The following is a 21,812-nucleotide window of genomic DNA, read 5'->3' as shown; positions in this document are numbered from 1 at the left end:
GTGTGCAATGCACTAGGGAGACGGGTAGCATCACTTCAGCATCCACCAATCACTCTCAAGGACTTGCGTGAAGCTCTGTAGGAAGAACGGGCGTGTTTGGCTCAACATGAGATTGGTGAATCATTCATAGCATGGCCCATCGTTGGCAGACTTGTATTGCTACCAGAGATGGTCGCACCTCATAGCACATTAACTAGTTGTCGGTATGTGCGTGCAAATCCGTTAAGTTGGAAAAAATGAAGAACATTTTCGTCTGCCAGTTACCTGTTGCAGTTGTTTACGTTCTGTATTCTTTACATTGTTTCTGCGATACTGTCACCTGTTTATACTGTTTTGTGGCAAAATAAACACAGCCTTGCAAAATTTCCGTTTGTTGCATTAATTCTGGACACCAGTGTATTATACTCTAAGAATGTGGACGTTCTCAATAATCAAGGTCATTCTAAGTTCAGACTATGCAAAGTAATATATTCTCGTCAAACACAAACGATTTAGCGACGGTCAGTCCACGGCTACGGTGTCACACTTTGCCGATATGATATTTGTAATCTACCTTACGCTACGCCATCACAACAAAAATTCAGCTAGTGCCTGACATCACTCATTCGGCTCTTGGAAATCTATTATTTACCACGTGTGTGAGTGAAATACTATTGTCTCTGAACAATGTAAGATGCATCCACTAGAGTGGGGGGGGGGGGGGGGGTGGAGGGCGGGGATGAAAACAATAAAGATCGCTAAACAAGATGGCGGTCGCCAAGACAGAAAATATCTACTCTGATACGTGCTGCGAAAAACGCATTTTCTGTGTATTGTGAGTTTTGGCAGGGCTCGGCGTAATTGTTAACGAAATGGAGCAGTATTGGAGATTCGGGTAATATGGATTACGTTCTATATTTGTGAGCGTAATTTGCTGCAGGATGATTAAAATGCCAAAAACCAGAATGAATAGATACCATTAATTATTGTGATAGATTACATCTTCTTAAAAAGTAATTTGCAAAAATTCTTTTTCTTCTCCTCATGACGTTACAACCCTGCATGAGTCTTAGCCTATTCAACAAGTTTCCTCCATTCTGCCGTCTCCAGCGCAGTTCTCCTCCACACTCGAACTCAGAGATTTTATATCTTCCTCCGCATGGTCTATCCATCGCGTTTGTTGCCTTCTACTAGTTGGCTTCCATTCACAAACCCTTTTAGTTGCTCGGCCGGTATCCATCCTGAGGACATGTCCAAATCAGGCTACTCTCCTACTTTTTATTGTTTTGACAATGTCAGCTCCTCGTATGAGACGATCCAGCTCAGTGTTCGTTCTGGATCTCCAGAAACCATTTTTATCCTGAACTTCTCCATAGATCTTGCGCAGAACCCTGAGTACAGATATCCTGAACTGCTGATCATCACTCGTTAGTGTCCACGTTTCAGATCCGTAGGCTACAACTGGTCTGACAATGACCTTATAAATTTCTAGTTTCAGTTGTTTATTTAATAATCTAGAGGCCAACAATTTATTAGAAGTGTGGAAGCATCTATTACCACACAGGATGCGCTGACAAGGAATTTATCATGTTAATCTTAGATCCCAGATAATCAAAGTTTTGCACATGTTCAAAACTGAAGACAGGCCTATTCATAGTGTGGCTTCTTTCAGCTGACCTTTTGTGCCCAGCGAAACTCTTCTTCCAGTAATAATTACTGCATCGTTAACATATGCACATATCTTGGTAACCAGATATTTGAAGCTTATGAATGGCTGCATCCAGTCAGATTAAAAAGCATTGCAGAAAGGGCATTCCCTTGTCTGACGCCTTTACCAATGCTAAACCATTTACTGAGCTCTCCAACCAACAGCACTGTAGCCTTGCAACCAACCAATGTTTCTTGGATAAGTGAAACATACTTAGAAGGTTTACCAAGCAGTAGCAACTCATTTAGCATTTATTCCCTGTCAAGACTATCAAAGGCCTCTTGAAGTCTACATAGAGGTGATGAAGCTCAACGTATTTATATGCCTTTTTATGTATTTGCCATAGTAAAAATATCTGATTTGTTGTTGACCTGAAATCCACACTGATATTCTTCCAGAGACTCTTCTGCAAATGCAACTAGCCTCTTGTAAATAATACTAGAGAGAATCTTACAGATTACATTCAGCAGGATAATTCCTCTCTAATTCGAATAACAAGTTTTGTATGTTTTCTTGTGAAGTGGTAGGTTTACCCCTAAGGTCCACTTCTCCAGAATTCTTTCCTGATTCCATATTAACTTGATAAGTTTGTGGACTCGCTCATGGAGACAAATTTCTTCATTTTGCAACAGTTATGCTGCTGTTCCATCACTTCCTGGTGATTTGTAGTTTTTAGACACTGCATACCTTCTGTACTTCCTCTAATGTAGGTTCTTCCACCTCTGGCTTTGCATTGTAATAGAATGGCTGCGTACTCTAGGTAGGATTACCCTGCAGAATTCCCTTGCAGTATTCTCTCCATTTCCCCATAAGATCTTCTTTGTCTATCAGCAAATTTCCCTCTTTGCCCCAACATGCTTTATTTTGGGTCTACGTTCTTGAGTTCTTTCTGTAATTTTCTTGTAAACTTTGTGCTCTCATTCCTTTGATAGTGCTCTTCCATCTATCTTTCCCCTCATGGATTCCCTTTTCTTCTCCTAGGCACGCTTGCTGCTTCTATTCTTTCCCCTCATGGATTCCCTTTTCTTCTCCTACGGACCCTTGCTGCTTCTATTCTTTTATCATTATATAATTCTCTATTTAACCTTGTATTTCGCTTTGAGCATTTCAGTCTTGCTTCCTTTTCATGTTCCACTGCCTGCCTGCATTCATCAGCCTACCAGTCTTCATTTCTAAGTCTCCTTGTTCCCCGCAGTATTTCATGTGCCCTTGTCAGAATGACATTTTTTTATAAAGTTCCGTTCTTTGTCTATATGGTCTTCACCATTTTTCGTTTGTAACTGTTGTCTCAATCTGTTCTGATACTCTTGAACAGTAGACCTATGTTAAGTCCCGTAGTGCTCAGAGCCATTTGAAGTAGACCTATCTTTCAGTTGTTCTACATTCCATTTCTTTTCTCTGTCACTGTTTTCATTGGTGATCACGGCAAGTTTCTGTCTCATTTTGCCTCCTTCTAGATAACGGCCAGAATCTGAATGAGAAACAACAAAAAATTAACGGGAACTAGAACGTTAATTATGAGTAATACAATTCACTGTATAGGATTGCAGTTTAGTAAGGCAAATTGGATTGTTTTTATGGTTTGGAATCACAAACATTATCTTCCTGTACTGTGCCAGCACTATCGAGACGGACCCACAGTGAGTAAACAAAACACTGCATCCAGTTCTCTGCTTGTTTTTCCTTCGGAAAATTCTCCATCGTGGTATAGAAGTTAAGCATCGCTGTTTATTCTGGCACAGTGTATGGTACGGTCTATTGCAGGCAGTACATTGAACTGAAAAGATTCGTCGTCACCACTTGACTCGTCATCCAAGTAAATTATAAGTTTCTGTTTCTCCTTTTGTTGGGATCTTTCTCGTTTCTTGCGTGTTAGGCTTCCGACCTTAGAATCTTCGTTGCTTATCTTTGAATTCGACTTAATTTACTTTTTAGTATAGATAATATCTCATCCTCTCTACCTCTGTTGGACGTCTTTTTTGGTGGTCGCTACATAAATAAGGATAGAACCAAAATTTTAGATTATCAAGGAGCCGATGCGTAAGGACACATACAAGCACAAGGAACAGAAGCTTATCCTATATGTCCCACATAACGCGACACAGCACCTTGGAACTGTCGATAAACAAAAAAGTCGCCAACTAAAAAACAACGCATCACATGAAGTTAATTCTCTTTGAATGTGCATTACACATAATATCAACTTCTAAGACACGCATTTAATAGGTTAACAAATTTTCGAAAGTCAATGAAGGGTAGCTCCAGTTACTGTGTGTAAGCCCACGACGTGTTTCGGCCTTCACATCCAGGCCCGGTTGCATCTTGATCTGAAACTGCCACTGTATGACACATATACAAATATTTAGCGTAATAAGAGATCAAAGACAAAACTTATAAATCTACAGTATAAGTATAGAAAAAACCTGTTACATTAAGCTGTTATGAAACAACGATTTAAATGTCGCGAGAAAAATGGAGGTTTCATAATTATAAAAACTATACAATTCGACTCCTTAAGAGTGTTGGCCTGCTTTAACTTTTAAAAGTTATATTCTGACAAGGAAATTTCCGTCTGCATGCTTACCAAGGAAAAGCTAAAAGTGAAGGCCTATCCCCAATTCTTTTTCATTGTGTTCTAAAAGAACATTGAGAATCTGGAATAAAAAACTTAATTAACTTAAAATTTCAACAATTATGTGAAACAAAAACATTGGTAGAAACTCTCTCGCACTTGCAGATGACCTTGCTGTACTTTCTGAAAATGTGACATCTGTTGTAACACAAATTAATCGTTTAGAAGAAGCAGCCCGTAGGATCGGCTTAAGAATTTCCACATAAAATAAATTATAAACATTAAAAATTCACAGAAACTTCCGAAAACAGCTAGTGACCAAATTTAAAAGCTTAACTATTTAAATATCTCGAGGGGGGAGTGGGGGGAATCTAACAGAATAGTTTCTAAAAGCTGCTACCCAGGGAAGAATACGTAAAACAGGAAACGCATATGGTATAACTAAATACTTTCACAACAAAAAATAAGGCATTTCATTACGCTGGCGGTGAGAGAATGTACATATCAAGCGTATGTCTAGCATTAAACTATATTTTAGATTAAATTTAGGACTACTAAAAAGGCGAAAAAATCGGAAATTAGCTCCACGAAAAACTATGTAAGGTTCGAAAATACGTAGTAATGATGAAATTTATGGCAATTAGAAAACATATCAAACGTGATGGAAAAAAGACTGCAATTTTTGACATTTATATCTAATGCAAGACAGTATGTTAACCAGAAATATCTTGTAGGATAAGAAGTCAACAAGTTGGATCAATGTAGTAAAAAAGTATTCAGAAAGAAATAAAAGATGAAGAAAGAGCTGACAAAGAAGTGTTAGGAGAAAAAGTGGCGAATATGCTAGAATTCCAACGTAGTAAAGCGAAAACAAACCGTTGTGTTCAGAAGACAGGAAGGAAAAAACATAGTGAAGAGATGAAAGAGTAATTTAATGATTATAAAGAATCCGCCTCGATTTGTAATCATTAAATTATTCACTATTGCTGACGCGCTGCAATATTAAAAGTTCTGAAAGAGTAATGCATGAAAATAATAACGAATAAGAAATTAAAATTAGCACATGGCCTATAGTTCGCCCATCCGAGAAAAGAAAGTGTGCTTACTTGCAGTGGATAATGCGTTGAGGTCGAGCGTAAAGATGTAAGATATATATTCTTTCTGTACATGTATAAGCTTTGATTTTGATCTTATATTATGTAAAACATTTATATATACATCATGCAATGTCAGTTTGAGACCCAGATGCAAAAGGCCTGAATATGAAGATGGAAACCTTTTGTGGGCTTACATAAAGTACGTCCCAGCAGCTGGAAGGGCCTTTCATTAACTGATTATACACTCTTCAAACATTGAAAAACTTATAATTTTTGTGGAAGTCTTGAATGCTTGGTGCTCCGCAACTTTCAGATACCTATTAAAAGACATCTTCAACACACCATGAGCTGCACTAGTATTGTCTTATTTGCCGATACCGGTTTTCGGGTTTTAACCCACCATCCGTGTCATATTATACATTTTTATAGCAATAACATGCTTGTCAGTTAATACGACAGGATCTGAAGTACGTCGTACAACATTGTACACAGTGTATCATGTACGATATTGCCGTCAAATTTTAGGCAGTGATAATTCTTGATAACGTTTGACATAACTGTCATATGGAGTAAACATGTTTACTGTATATGCCAGTTGTGTCAAACATGATCAAGAATTGTCACTGCCTAAAATTGGACACAAATAACGTACACGAAAAACTGTGTACAGTGCTATACGACATATTTCAGATCCTGTCGTAGTAATTGACAAGCATGTCACTGGTATAGAAGTGCATTAATATGCCATCGATGGTGGGTTATAAATCCGAAAATAAAACAATTCTAGTTCATCTCATGGTGTGTTGAAGATGTCTTTTAATAATAATTTTTGAAGTGCTTAAGAAATTTTACAAAAATGAAACACGAACTTTTCTGAACAGCCAAGGAAGCAGTTCACTACAGGGCATCATGGGAGCCCTCAGAAGTAGTGTACGATATTCCTCAAGAGGGTTGGGTTGTTTGGGGAAGGAGACCAGACAGCGAGGTCATCGGTCTCATCGTATTAGGGAAGGACGGGGAAGGAAGTCGGCCGTGCCCTTTCAAAGGAACCAGCCCGGCATTTGCCTGGAGCGATTTAAGGAAATCACGGAAATGCTAAATTAGGATGGCCGGACGCGGGATTGAACCGTCGTCCTCCCGAAAGCGAGTCCAGTGTGCTAGCCACTGCGCAAACTCGCTCGGTCCTCACGAGGCAGCAGCGCCTAATAGAGGAGAAATGTCGGTATTCCCGACTATTCCATAACACCCGAATCTTCTCCACCTATGTGAACATCTGTGTTTAAGGTTTCCCCAGCAACTGTAACGTGGATCCATCTCAGTTTAACTGAAATCCAAGATGAGCGAACATCCACCACCCGTAAAGACCCTGGGAGTAACAAGAGCTGAGCTGTAGGTTTGAAGCCTGTAGCTGGCTGTCCTAGACTAGGAGACGAGTAGCGGCGCCACTGCCTTTGCAGCAGACGGCGGCTGACTTCTGCCGAGTCTGCGCGACGTGCCGTTCAGTTCTCACGTCGGGGTTACGCGGCCGTTGCGGATGCTCTCACGACAATGCGGGAAACCGCACGGTGGAACTGTACTGCGGAATCTCGCGAGGCGGGAGCGGCAAAAACGTCCCGCCGAGGGGTCGTAAAAGCCAGCACACTCGCCACTAACTGTTCTCAACGCAGTAAAAGTCTTCCTCCGAGTTGCGTCCGTGTATATACGTGCCGGTACAGGCACAGCGGATTTTTTTTTTTTTTTCGAAGTAGTTATGTAGACGTGGCAGCGCTGTTTCATATCCCTCCTCATGCTCATTCCTGATTGTAAATGTTCATAACTGCTAAATCTGACAACCCTATGTACCTTAGTGTTCATACAAGATGATGAACTCGGTTTATCTCCGTAATTGTACTCCGAGACACTGTATGTGACCCATTAATAACACGATCTGACTTCGAAACTTAAGATCAGAATTGACGAAGTTTACACGAAGTGCATCGAAAGGAGGTTATTCGGAAATAGCTAATAACGCAACTGAAAACTGAACTAAAACATTAACTGTAAACATGTTAGACGACCTCAAGTGTGCTGAAAGGGTGCTTTATGGACACTATTTATGCAGAACAATTTTTTTTTTGAAATCTGCTCTTTATGCTACATAATAACCTGAAAACAGTGAGTTGGTTTGCTGAAAACAATAATTTACCGTCTCTACCTCTGTATAATCCGAAGGACTGCATCAACGTAGCTTCAGTTAGACTGCTGAAATTTCTTACGAAAAATAAATGCAAACACGTCAAGAATGGGTAACTGAGACCGTGAAAGATAAATGCAATGTAAGCAAATGGAGCACGTTTTGTATTAAACAAAGAATAAATGCTCAGACATAGAGGTAAGATAAGCCTGGTAGAATTTCTGAGCAAAGAAACCGAGTAAAGAATTTCTGAAGTTGCAAAGTATGGCAAACCCAGTATAATACATGATCGGATCTGATATACAAGCTAGCCGTTATGACTAAGACCAGACGTCGGGTCAGGATATTTAACATCCCTTTCCGATCATCATAACATAAAATTACGTAAAAATAGCTCTACAAACTGTTGAGAAATATATTTGCGAGTGAGACTAGTTGTTTCTAAATCACTTGACTTTACTGATGGTTAACCCAAGCACGGATACCGATCACCACGGGTTCTGAAACAAGTGTAAACAAGAAGTCCACATGCAAAAGACAGTCCGAAAATGACACTATTTTAGCTAACCTCAGTCTGTTTCCAACTATGTTAATCCAACCCTGAAATTCGTTGGTTGTTATGATCTCACCACTATGTTGAAAGTTGCTGGTCGATGAATGGTCTCCATATAAGACCCTTCGTAACGTTTCAATAAAATTTATCGTCTTTCAGCACCTTATATTTTCGCTGCATTCAGCAAACATACCATGAGAAAGAATCAGAAGTTGAGTATGCTACAATCAGCCACAACTGCATACATTCGCTGAATACATATTTATCCTGTGCCTATTTTATTTCCATGTATTATTATATACCTGGGCTTCCTATACCTTCCCCACGCTCAATTATAATTATTTATATTTTAACGCTGTCCTTCTTTCCCATTCCTATTATCTTGAGTGAATGCGTATGTCTATAGTGTTTTCATAGTGTCTGGTGGTCGGTAATCTTCTTTCCTCTGCTGTGGCAGATTGCCGGCCGAAGTGGCCGTGCGGTTAAAGGCGCTGCAGTCTGGAGCCGCAAGACCGCTACGGTCGCAGGTTCGAATCCTGCCTCGGGCATGGATGTTTGTGATGTCCTTAGGTTAGTTAGGTTTAACTAGTTCTAAGTTCTAGGGGACTAATGACCTCAGCAGTTGAGTCCCATAGTGCTCAGAGCCATTTGAACCATTTTGTGGCAGATTAGCCAGTTTTGGTGTAAGCCTAGGTAGTGACAAAAAGGTTCCGTTCCCATCTGGTCGAAACGCTACTGAGCTTAAGTTGGCAAGTTGCCACAGGACATGTGGCAACTTTCGCTACCTGTGTGTGGACCACGATTTTGTCACTCGGTCCCGCGAATTTGGTGAGTGAGGTTGTTATTAGGAATGGTTTGTAGTATTTGAACATGGCAGCTCAATAATTGTAAGTTTCACTCGTAGTCGTGACGTATTTCTCTCACAGCCTTAGGCATTAATAATCATACTGAGTATTTTATACGGTTTAGGGAACGACAGCTTTTGTAATACAGGGTGATTCAAAAAGAATACCACAAATTTAGGAATTTAAAACTCTGCAACGACAAAAGGCAGAGCTAAGCACTATCTGTCGGCGAATTAAGGGAGCTATAAAGTTTCATTTAGTTGTACATTTGTTCGCTTGAGGCGCTGTTGACTAGGCGTCAGCGTCAGTTGATGCTAAGATGGCGACCGCTCAACAGAAAGCTTTTTGTGTTATTGAATACGGCAGAAGTGAATCGACGACAGTTGTTCAGCGTGCATTTCGAACGAAGTATGGTGTTAAACCTACTGATAGGTGGTGTATTAAACGTTGGTATAAACAGTTTACAGAGAATGGGTGTTTGTGCAAAGGGAAAAGTTCTGGACGGCCGAGAACGAGTGATGAAAATGTAGCACGCATCCAGCAAGCATTTGTTCGCAGCCCAGGAAAATCGACTCGCAGAGCTAGCAGAGAGCTGCAAATTCCACAATCAACTGTATGGAGAGTCCTACGAAAAAGGTTAGTTATGAAACCTTATCGTCTGAAATTGGTTCAAGCACTGTCTGCAGCTGATAAGATTAAAAGAATCGATTTCTGTGATTTTATCCTTGCTCAAATGGAAACAGATGAATCTTTCGTTTCAAAGATTGTGTTTAGTGATGAAGCAACGTTCCACACTAACGGGAAAGTCAACCGTCACAATGTCTGTATATGGGGCACTGAGAATCCGCGGGAAACAACTCAGTATGAACGTGACTCGCCTAAGGTGAACGTTTTCTGTGCCATTTCAGCCAATAAAGTTTTTGGTCCCTTTTTCTTCGAAGGTGCTACTGTAACTGGACTACAGTATCTGGAGATGTTAGAGAATTGGCTGTTCCCTCAGCTCGAACAAGAAGCACAACAATTCATATTTCAGCAGGATGGAGCGCCACCACATTGGCACTTATCTGTCCGTAACTACCTGAACGTCAACTACCCGAGGCGACGGATCGGCCGCCAGGCAGCCCGTGACAGAGCACTTCATCACTGGCCTCCAAGAAGCCCTGATCTTACCCCCTGCGATTTTTTCTTATGGGGGTATGTTAAGGATATGGTGTTTCAGCCACCTCTCCCAGCCACCATTGATGATTTGAAACGAGAAATAACAGCAGCTATCCAAACTGTTACGCCTGATATGCTACAGAGAGTGTGGAACGAGTTGGAGTATCGGGTTGATATTGCTCGAGTGTCTGGAGGGGGCCATATTGAACATCTCTGAACTTGGTTTCGAGTGAAAAAAAACCTTTTTAAATACTCTTTGTAATGATGTGTAACAGAAGGTTATATTATGTTTCTTTCATTAAATACACATTTTTAAAGTTGTGGTATTCTTTTTGAATCACCCTGTAGTTTAGTTTCGTGAATACTGGTTTGTTCATTCAGAACTTAGAAGTGTGGGAGCATGGAGTCAGGACATGCACTGTTAGAGTTAGGTTACGTGTTTATCGGTGTGAATTTGTGTTTATTTCCATTTCTTGTACTGTTTTATTCTTGTGTTCGTTAATTCCCACGTGTGTTCAGCGCTTTCCATGGTGTAGTGTGTGTGTGCGTTTGTTCATCTGCTTCCATGTGTTCAGCAAAGGTTCGGCATCATCTTGAGCAAGCAATGGTCTAACAATGATTCACATGTGAGTGTAGATCCTTTCGCGAACCAATCAACTTTCCGGAATTTTGTATTCTTCTTGCTGTGACTTTGTGTGGCTAGTGCCACGTCGTTCTGTTCTGTTCATTGTTTCATCGGCATTTCTTTAAGTGCTTGTATCTATGTTGTCGACCCGAATTACATTTCGGATCGTAACTTCCATTTAATTCTTCTTCAATACACTATTCCTGTTCTTCATACATATTCAATGATTTCCAAGCCCGTCAGGCGTGAAATGTAACTAAATTCTGTAGTTACTTAACCGTCCAAGCCAGGCACAAGCAGCCTTTATGTCTCATGCACAGGTGTTATGTTTTCTTTTAATCTGATTATGTAAATTAATGTTGAAACCAGTTTCAGTTAAATTTCACTTTTGACGTTTCATCTCAAATATCCCAATCTCTGTTTCACGGGCTACATGCTACACCATTTGTCCTTTGTGCAATTGATGCAAGCCTATTTATTTAATTGCTTGTTAAATAAAGTTTCAGTTTTATAAAGTACATTCACTACTAACAGATGGGATTGTGTGACAGAGAGCAGAATGCACACTCCGGTTCGATGAGAGAGGCTTATCCCCCTTGTGCGAAATTAAACTCACATATTGTTCCCATATTTTTTACGAATACTGTTGATCATAATTTCTGCAGATACCCTTCATCGAGTGCGCCCGTATAAGATACACAAGATAAGTGAAGACTTCACCTCTGGAGTGCTGCCCTGTCGGCAAGAGAGACGAGAGTGCCTGTATGTTCCGAACTGCATAATGGAACCAATCGAGCAAAGTGCACCTAGCAGTCTGTTTGCCGCCGCAAGTCAACGCCAACCTTGCAGTAAGACATCGCTACTCGTTCCTCTTCTTACAAAACCGGGAGCCGGGCGGAGGTCCTGTCAGCGACAGTCTGGCGCATGCGCGGCGATGCTATCAGCGCGCTGTAGAAGGCGGAGCGGAGAACGTCTTCGTCAGTCTTCGATGGCTCACCTGAGGATGACTGGCAGGTGTCCAGTAGAAATATCGTGAAGTTTACGACGACCGGCTGCAGTCCCGAAATCTCTTCGAACATTCCATGTGTACGCTGCCGTTAACGTCACAACTCAAACGGATACCTCTAGACTGTTGCCGTGAATGGGGAGCATGGACTGCTGATGAATCGCAACGAATTGTCTTCAACGATGAATCGCAGTTCTGTATCACTACTGTTGACCACCGTTGGCGTGTATGGCGGCGACCTGAAGAGAGTACCAATTCTTCAAACGTTTTGGAGTCACACAGCAGTGTTGTTGCTCCTGACATCATGGTGTGGGCAGCCATCGATAATGACCTGAGGCCGCGGCTGATAGTGATTGTGAGGAAACATCCTGCGTCATCATCTGTTACCTCTCATATGGCAGTATTTTAGTCTCGTTTCACTATAGGACAATGCTTTCCACCACATTCTACATATCTGTGTGAAACACTTCTGTGATGTTGAGGTATTTCCATGGACAGCAAGATTCCCAGATTTGTCCCCGACAGGATTTTTAGGTCTGACATCAACAGCATCCCAGCGGCAGAGTCTAGGATATCAAGGACCAGTTAAAACAGCTACGGATCAGGTTGCCTCAAGAGAGGATGCAACGACTTTATGACGCCCAACCGAATCAGTGCATGCATCCGGGGAGCGACATCATAGTTATAAGTGGGCTCACACTGCCAAATTGTTTGTAAATTTGACTCGTGTTTGTAATCACTGAAACAACTTCACATACCCCCTCAACCAGTCAAGTTCCATTTCATTTGTCACCCTGCTTCTGGATGTTTCACATCTTCTGTCAGGCAGTGTGCGTCAGATCGCGTACGAAGAGACTTCTGACATGAAAAAACGTTTGACTTTTATGGTGACAGTACTTTCAAGCTTAGATGTGATTAAACAATCACTACTACCTTCTACGCCACGCTCCCCTGTTCTTTTCCCCACTATATGGCTCTGAGCACTATGGGACTTAACATCTGTGGTCATCAGTCTCCTAGAACTTAGAACTACTTAAACCTAACTAACCTAAGGACATCACACACATCCATGCCCGAGACAGGATTCGAACCTGCGACCGTAGCGGTCACGCGGTTCCAGACTGGAGCGCCTAGAACCGCACGGCCACACCGGCCGGCCTTTTTCCCACTATAATGGTGAGTTGACCTATGCCAGCTAGTTTTCTGAGCTCACTTACATTGAAGGCTGACTTACATAACAGAAGTGGAGAAATCTGTGCTGATATGGTACCAAAACCGCGATTCAATATCCTGGCATTTTATGAGCAAAGTCCCGCATGCCAACGATAAGAGTATTTTAATAGGTATCTGTAGAAGCGAGTATTTAACTTTCGCCTGTGTGTTTAATTTTCCGTTGTTTTCGCAAGTTCTCTGAAAGTACGCTACGAAAACAATTGCTCTGAATTAGTGGGGCTCCCTTGAAGATTGCTTGGATTCTCGTGTGGAGCGCAAGTTGCATTGATCAATATATGAAACTTTTGTATAGTAATGTAATTGGAGCACACAGGCCTCGTCAATATATGGCCTGTTTTTACCAGTCTGATTGGTACGTATTTAGGGACTACAGCAACCTCTTCCGTGGTTTATCGTTTATTCTGAAATAAACAGACTTTCCATCTGAAGGAGTGCGGCGCCGCATGAACTCGTGCAGCACTGAATGGGCAGATGAGCCACTTCCACCAACACATGTGTCTGTGAACCAGAGTGTTCTCTGAAACAATGCCAGCCAATCCCAACGAGAGTCCTCTTTCATAAAGACGTTAAAAGTACCTTTGCACAGCTTCTAGAGACTGGAAGCTAATATCAAATGCTATTACAACCTCTTTAAAAAAAAGTGGAAGAAGTTTAAACTGTGGCAGCCCTGATGAGTTGGTGAGGAGGTGGCATTAACTTCGCCAGTCTTAAGTTTCGTACGTTTGGCTTCTTCCCCCCCCCCCCCCTCCCTCCCCACCATTTGTTATTTTACCGTGTTTATGTAACCTTAACTCCTTAAGCGTGCTACTTTGCTGCAGAGTGAAAAACTTTTCAGGTTATATCATCATTATTTATCTTACAGTTAGCGAAGTAGCGTTTCGGCATAACATATTAACACTTTTCGTTTTCAATAACTAAAAAAAGTTAGCCTTTTAGATTCTAAATGTATTTCATTTCATTATCATAAAAACTTATAACGCCATACAATTCCCTAATAGTTTGTATCTAATTGAATATTTGTACATTTTTCATTTAAGTGTGCAGGAGCAAACCCAACGAGTTTACGTAACAGGCATACGGGAGGTTATAATTAAATTTTTGCTACTTGAGAGGTCCCCCTTGAAAAACGAGTGATCTTAGAACAATGAAACTTTGTGGAAACATTTCTTAGGACCTCTGGAAGATAAACAATGAATAAATCACTGACAGAAATGCATTTTAATTTCCGCATGAGGAGGTAACAGTGGTTAAGGGGAGGTTTACTATCTTTGGCCCGAAAAAAGCATTTTCTTCGAGAGTTTTTTTCTCGGTATGTGTTATAGATATCAATGTCAAATTTGGTGAAAATGTTTATTGATATTTCCTCTACAAACTGGAATTTTTTTGACTGGAAATGTCTAAAAGGCTAACTTTTTTTAGTTATTGAAAACGAAAAGTGATAATATGTTACGCCGAAACGCTACTTCGCTAACTGTAACATAAATAATAATGATATAACCTGAAAAGTTTTTCACTCTGCAGCAAAGTAGCAAGCTTAAGGAGTTAAAGTTACATAAACAAGGTAAAATAACAAATGGGGGAGGGGGGGGGGGGAAGAAGCCAAACGCACGAAACTTAAGACTGGCGAAGTTAATGCCACCTCCTCACCAACGTCAGCGAAGTATATAAGATTCTTTAGGAGTTGTACCCCGCTTAAATTATTTGAACCATAAGAAACAAAATGGCAGCCATTTCAAGAAACAGGAATTTTTTGAACGATTTTTCCACTTCGTCGGCCATGTAAAAATATTTATAGTTGATGGATCGGAATAAAAGTGGTACAGCTCCAAGACAATTTAGTTAGATTCGTCGGAAACAAAGAATCGTGCCAATCGGTTCAGTAGATTTGATACCAAGCCGCGTGCGATTAAAAAAAAAATTCATTTCGAGAAAAACGCGTTTGAAGTTTTGAGTACATATAATGTAATGTTATGCAACGTACGTTCAATCTGCTATTCCGGGTCCATAAACTCCCTCACAGAGGGCGTTCTGCCCGATCTGAGCCATCCTGCGCTGCTCCAAAAATAGTTCAAATGGCTCTGAGCACTATGAGAGCATCTCAAGTCATCAGTCCCCTAGAATTTACAACCAACTAAACCTAACCAACCTATCACACACATCCATGCCCGAGGCAGGATTCGAACCTGCGACCGTAGCAGTCGCGCAGTTCTGGACTGACGCGCCTAGAACCGATCGGCCACCGCAGCCGGCTTGCGCTGCTCCAGAGCCACTCATTCGGCCGGTGACAATCGGTTTTCGGCCGCTTGAATCCGGTGGTCTTCCGAATGCTTGGCGAACTGCGTCGAATAGAGTCCCAGGGTGACGTCCATCGTTGTCATGGTCTTCAGAGTTGCTGAATACCCTTCGTTGAAGCTGCTCACTGCCAGGAAAGTCGCAATCTCCACAGTCTTCGCACCAGAATGCAAATGCTTGGGGGCTAACTTCCAAACACACGCGTTCAAACTTTCATTTGAATTGTGTGTGTTTCCTCCCAAGCACCGGTACAATAACTCGTCCTCCGAAAGAAAAAACTGGTGCGTGAAAAAGGCCGATTTCAGGCAGGTGCATGTTTTGTTCAACCGCGAATAACAAACAATTCCGTTCCGTATTCAGAAAAACCGTTTCAGCGGTGGATTCTAAACACTTTTATGGATACAAAACGCAATTTAAAAGAATTCGAGTTTTTGAACCAAAAGATAGTAAACTTACCCTTAATGGCATACCGTGTCTACGTTCCAAGTTTTAAAAGTTGCTCATTGTGACGAGCACCTGCATCCACCTTGTAAGTTGCAGCACTTTTCGAACAGTGTACCATGAAATATTCAGCAGCTGTCACGCAGCTCGTGACTATTTGAAAATCGAGCATTGCGTCCAGCATTCTCAGCCGTGGCAACAGTACCTTCTTCAGCCTTTTGTGGCGCAATTGGCCGTCGGTCTCTCCCAGGTGCGATTCCGAAATCGCCAGATAATTCTAAATTCCGCGTCACGTTCTTCAACCCCGGTGTGGAAAGAGGACTTCTCCACATTCACGTAATGAGGCGATATTCTCGAAGAGTAGCAGCATTATTGCTCTTGTTTTGCGCACCTCGTCCTGGCCCTTGTTGACTGTCCCCAACTGTAATGCACACAGAAGCCTGCGATTAAACCCTACGTCGCCGTAACAGTACCGGCGCTTCATGGCAAGTTATGGCTCTAACACTATTAACAAGACAAATCCTGCAGCACGCAGTGTTAACATGTTTCCTACAGAGTTTCGAACCCATACGGCAAATAGTTTTCCGTCTACACTGGCACAAACAGCGAAATTTAATTATAACCACGCTATGCGTTTTGCCTCAACTGCAATTCTGCTAGCTGCCAACAGCAACAGCGTCGTTCACGTTATCACTCTACCGACACTGTGGCCTAGCTAGTACCATATTCTTAGATCAATTCGACGATGCATAGCTAATTTTGTTTGTAATCCATTAAATTTCAGGTATGCAGACGCGTAAATACTACTTCTTCAAGTGAAATGATAATTAAATGGACACCCTAACTGCAAACAGGCGTTGATGTACTTCATTGGGGACATGTTGAAAATGTGTGCCCCGACCGGGACTCGAACCCGGGAACTCCTGCTTACATGGCAGACGCTCTATCCATCTGAGCCACCGCGGGCACAGAGGATAGTGCGTCTGCAGGGACTTATCTCTTGCACGCTCCCCGTGAGATCCACATTCCCAACATGTCCACACCACTACATTCGTAGTGCGCCTAATAGATGTTTGCCCATCATGCAAGGGATAAGTCCCTGCAGACGCACTACCCTCTGTGCCCGCGGTGGCTCAGATGGATAGAGCGTCTGCCATGTAAGCAGGAGAGCCCGGGTTCGAGTCCCGGTCGGGGCACACATTTTCAACTTGTCCCCAATGAAGTACATCAACGCCTGTTTGCAGCTAGGGTGTCCATTTAATTATCATTTTATTTCTAGCAAAGCTCCATGGTCATCCACGGTAACTGTTCTTTCGGGAACAGATACTACCGTCATATATAACTTCTTCAAGTGACAACTGAAGAGCCAAAGAAACTGGCACACCTACCTAATATCGTGTAGAGCGCCCGCAAGCACGCAGAAGCTCCACAACATGACGTGGCATGAACCCAACTAATGCCGGCCAGGGTGGCCGAGCGGCTCTAGGCGGTACAGTCTGGAACCGCGCGACCGCTACGGTCGCAGGTTCGAATCCTGCCTCGGGCATGGATGTGTGTGATGTCCTTAGGTTAGTTAGGTTTAAGTAGTTTTAAGTTCTAGGGGACTGGTGACCTCAGAAGTTAAGTCCCATAGTGCTCAGAGCCATTTGAACCATTTTAACCCAACTAATGTCTCAAGTAGTGCTGGAGGGAATTGACACCATGAATCCTGTAGGGCTGCCCATGAATCCGTAAGGGTACGAGGGGGTGGAGATCTCTTCTGAACAGCACGTTGCAAGGCATCCCAGATATGCTCCATAACGTTCATTTCTGAGGAGTTCGGTGGCTAGTGGTAGGAATTCTGGACGTGTGGGGTGTCGCATTGTCCTGCCTAAATTACCCAAGTCTGTAGGAATGCACAATGGACATGAATTGATGCAGGTGATCAGACAGGATTCTTATGTACGTGTCACCTGTTATAGACGTATCGAGGCGTACAGGGGGTCCCATACCACTCCAAATGCACACGCCTCACACCATTACAGAGCCTCCACCATCTTGAACAGTCCCCAGCTGACATGCAGGGTCCACAGCTTCATGAGGCTGTCTCCATACTAGTACACGTTCATCCGCTAGATACAATTTGAAACGAGACTCGTCTGACCACGCTACATGTTTACTGTCTTCAACAGTCCAATGTCGCTGCTGATGGGCCCAGGCGACGACTAAAGCTTTGTGTCGTGTAGTCATCAAGGGTACACGAATGAGTCTCCGGCTCCGAAAGCCCGCTTCGATGGTGTTTCGTTGAATGGTTCGCATGCTGACACTTGTTGTTGGCCCAGCATTGAAATCTGCAGTAAATTGCGGAAGGGTTGGTCTTCTGTAATGCTGAACGATTCTCTTCCGTCATCGTTGGTCCCGTTCTTGCAGGATGTTTTTCCGGTCGCAGCGACGTCGGAGATTTTATATTTTACCGAATTCCTGATATTCACTGTACACTCGTGAAATGATCGTACGGCAAAATCACCAGTTCATCGCCTCCTCAGAGATACCGTGTCGCATCGCTCGTGCGCCGACTCTAACGCCACTTTCAAACACCCTTAAATCTTGATAACGTGCCATTGTAGCAGCATTAACCGATCTAACAACTGCGCCAGTTCCTTGTTGTCTTACATAGGCGTTGCCGACCGCAGCGCCTTATCCTATCTGTTTACGTATCTCTGTATTTGAATACGCATGTGTATACCACTTTCTTTGGCGCTACGGTTTATTTCTGCCTCTAATCGTCCGGGCATCCTCATAGTGAGTGGCAAGACTGCCGACGAGGTCTCAAGCTCGGCCTTATATGTGGCTGCAAAGAGGCACGCTTACACACGCGACACAGTGGTGAAAGCTTTCACACATTAGATTCGATTATCGATGTATGTTCGGCGGCGGTAGCACCTTGACGACTTCTCTGCAATTTAATTATACCAAGAACCGAATTCCACGCCCTATCCAAATTATTTAATAAGTTATCAGTTACTGTAATTTCTATGGCTTCCTAGGGAATAGAATCCCATAAGGATGAGGTCGATCGTAAAATCTTCACTTTACCGCACTTCATCGAATGACCTGTATCCATACGATGTTCTGCCACAGCAGACTTGTCTGGCTGTAGTAAGCGTCTGTACCTCTCATGAACGGTGCGTGTCTACCCTGTGTATTTCCGTACTTGTCTTCTAGGATTCACAATAAACGCTCTTCGACTTTGTTCCTGGGAATATCCATTCGCTTTAAAAATGGCCTTGAGGTGTGTGAGCTCTTCATGCAAACTATCATTATCGGATTTACAGTGTGTACCTCTGTGTAGTAAGGTCGTAAGGACACCTATGGTTTGTGAAGGGTGATGACAGCTACAGGCATGTAAATATAGCTCCGCATGAGTTGGTTTACGATATACAGCATGTCTTGATGTGCCATCGACTTTACGAACAATGAAAACATTCAAAAGATGGCACGCAGCCATCTTATTCTATTTCCGCAGTAAATTTAATACTAAAATATAGCGAGGATAGAACTCATACGTTCGAGAAATCTATGTAATTCATCCTTATTTTGAAGACATACTGCAAATGTGTCGTCCACGAGCCTCCAGAAGACCGTTGGTTTAAAATCTGCCGAACCAGGGCAATGTCCTAAAAGTCTTCTGTAAATAAATTAGCTATTAGAGGGGAGAGAGGTCTTCCCATAGGAACCTCCTTAATCTGCTCATGAAATTCGCCATCCGCCATTCACCATCGTAAGTCTTGCGATTCATTCTGAGGATGACCGGACGATAGGCGGCCGAAATGTCGGTTGAAGAAGTAGTATTTCCGCGGCTGCGTGCCCGAAATTTAATGGATTATTCATTACGCCGCGAAAATTTTAAAATGCACAATTTTGTTTGTTTCTCTTGACGAAGTCACCCTCGTTTTATTGGACGTTTCAGCACATTTTTAAGCTTTACAGGTGTGAAAGTTGTACCTTTTGCTTATGTTACTATTTATTGTTTAAAAATGTAGACTGTCAATTACTTGTATTAGGTTCGCCTTTTCCTGCAGATCTGAAGATGGTCACCACTGATCGAAACAGATATCCCGACGACTATTTTCGTGGTCATAGACTGGAATAAAAGGAACAAATTCTATTCATCTTGTTCTCCTAATGTTGACCCTTTCACTTTTAATTCCGTCGAAGGTTGTTTTGACTTTTCCGTGCTCCGAATCAGACATACAGTACTTCAGTATGAAAGTTCAAGTCGATGTCGGTTGCAAAAGGTAGGAAGAGATTAGGAGACTTGCCTAGTATAGCATGGAGAGCTTAAATAACCTAGTTTTCGGACTGCAGGCGTCAACAACACATATGCAGCTACACTAAACTTAAAGTAGTTACGTTGAGCTAAAATTAAACTCGACCAAATGTGGCGTGGCGCTACCTTTTGCGAGGTGCATTTTTTTACGCGTGGTAGGAGTTACTTCTTTCAGAGTATGCTCATGCAATAGCTCCTTTCTTGAAAATCTCGACGAAATACCCGTACCCAAAGACTGGTAAGTTGCACATATCGCACCAATATTCAAGAAAGGCAATAGCAGTAAGCCACTACATTATAGATCCATGTTATTAAAGTCAATACGTAGCAGGATTTTGGAAAATGTGTTGGAAACCTGTGACTTACTGAAATAGAACGGTCTGTTGACACACAGTCAACACTGTTTTAGGAAACATCATTTTTGTGAAACACAACTAGCTTTTTTCTCACTCTGTGTTGAGTGCTATCGACAAAGGATTTGAAATTGATTCCGAATTTTTAGATTTCCTGAAGGTTTCTGACACCTTAGCTCATAAGCGGCTTGTTACCAAATTGCGTGCTTTTGGAATATCGTCTTAGTTATGTGACTAGATTCGTGTCAGATTCCTGTCAGAGAATTCAACACTATGTAGTAATTGGCGAAAAGTCATTGACTAAAACAGATGCGATTTCAGGCGTTCCGAAGGTAGTGTTATAGGTCCTCTGCTGTTCCTTATCTATATAAAAGATTTAGGAGACAATCTGAGCAGCCGCCTTAAGTTGTTTGCAGATGATACTGTCGTTTATCGTATAGTAAAGTCGCCAGAAGATCAAAACCAAGTACAAAACGATTTAGACAAGATATGTGTATGGTGTGAAAATTGGCAATTGACCCTAACTAATGAAGAGTGTGAGGTCATTCCCATGAGTGGTAAAAGGAATCCGTTAACCTTCGGTTACACCATAAGTCAGTCAAGTCTAAAGACCGTAAATTCAACTAAATACCTTGGATTACAATTGCGAACAAATTAAATTAGAAAGATCACACAGAAAATGTTGTGGGGAAGGCGAACCTAAGACTGCGCTTTGTTGGAAAAACACTTAGAAGATGTAACACTTATACTAAAGAGATTGCTTATCCTACGCTTGTCAAATAGTTCAAATGGCTCTGAGCACTATGGGACTTAACTGCTGAGGTCATCAGTCCCCGGGAACTTAGAACTACTTAAACCTAACTAACCTAAGGACATCACACACATCCATGCCCGAGGCAGAATTCGAACCTGCGACCGTAGCGGTCGCGCGGTTCCAGACTGTGGCGCTTAAAACCGCTCGGCCACTCCGGCCGGCCTACCCTTGTCCATCCTCTTTTGGCGTACGGGTGCGCTGCGTGGGATCCTTACCGGATAGGATTAACGGAGGGCGATGAGAAAGTTCAAAGAAGGGTAGCACGTTCTGTATTATCAATAAATAGAGGAGAGAGTGTCACGGACATGATAGAGGATTTGGGGTGGACATCATTAGAAAAAGGCTTTTCTCGTTGCTGTGGGATCTAATGGTTCAAATGGCTCTAAAGACTATGGGACTTAACATCTGATGTCATCAGTCCCCTAGACATAGAACTACGTAATCCTAACTAACGTAAGGACATCACACACATCCATACCCATGGCAGGATTCGAACCTGCGACCGTAGCAGCCGCGTGGTTCCGGAATGAAGCGCCTAGAACCGCTCGGCCACAGCGGCCGGCGCTGTGGGATGTGCTCACGAAACGTTCTCCTCCGAATGCGAAAATATTTTGCTAACGCAAACATATATAGGGAGAAACGATCATCATAATA

At 42.4% G+C, this 21,812-nt stretch overlaps 1 protein-coding gene and 2 non-coding genes across 3 annotated transcripts in view; 2 read left to right on the top strand and 1 right to left on the bottom strand.

The window, feature by feature from the left end:
- Window positions 1-21,812, top strand: part of LOC126234960 (uncharacterized) — a 561,291-nt gene that overhangs the window by 291,121 nt on the left and 248,358 nt on the right. The gene's annotated exons all lie outside the window — the stretch shown is intronic.
- On the bottom strand, window positions 16,575-16,649 carry Trnat-ugu (transfer RNA threonine (anticodon UGU)). Its single transcript has one exon. It is a non-coding gene; the product is annotated as a tRNA-Thr (tRNA).
- On the top strand, window positions 16,804-16,878 carry Trnat-ugu (transfer RNA threonine (anticodon UGU)). The gene has a single exon. It is a non-coding gene; the product is annotated as a tRNA-Thr (tRNA).

The sequence above is a fragment of the Schistocerca nitens genome, chromosome 2, assembly GCF_023898315.1.
Source record: "Schistocerca nitens isolate TAMUIC-IGC-003100 chromosome 2, iqSchNite1.1, whole genome shotgun sequence".
NCBI classification, from domain to species: domain Eukaryota; kingdom Metazoa; phylum Arthropoda; class Insecta; order Orthoptera; family Acrididae; genus Schistocerca; species Schistocerca nitens.
Note: the sequence above shows the minus strand (reverse complement) of the source record. Positions and strands in the feature narration are given on the sequence as shown.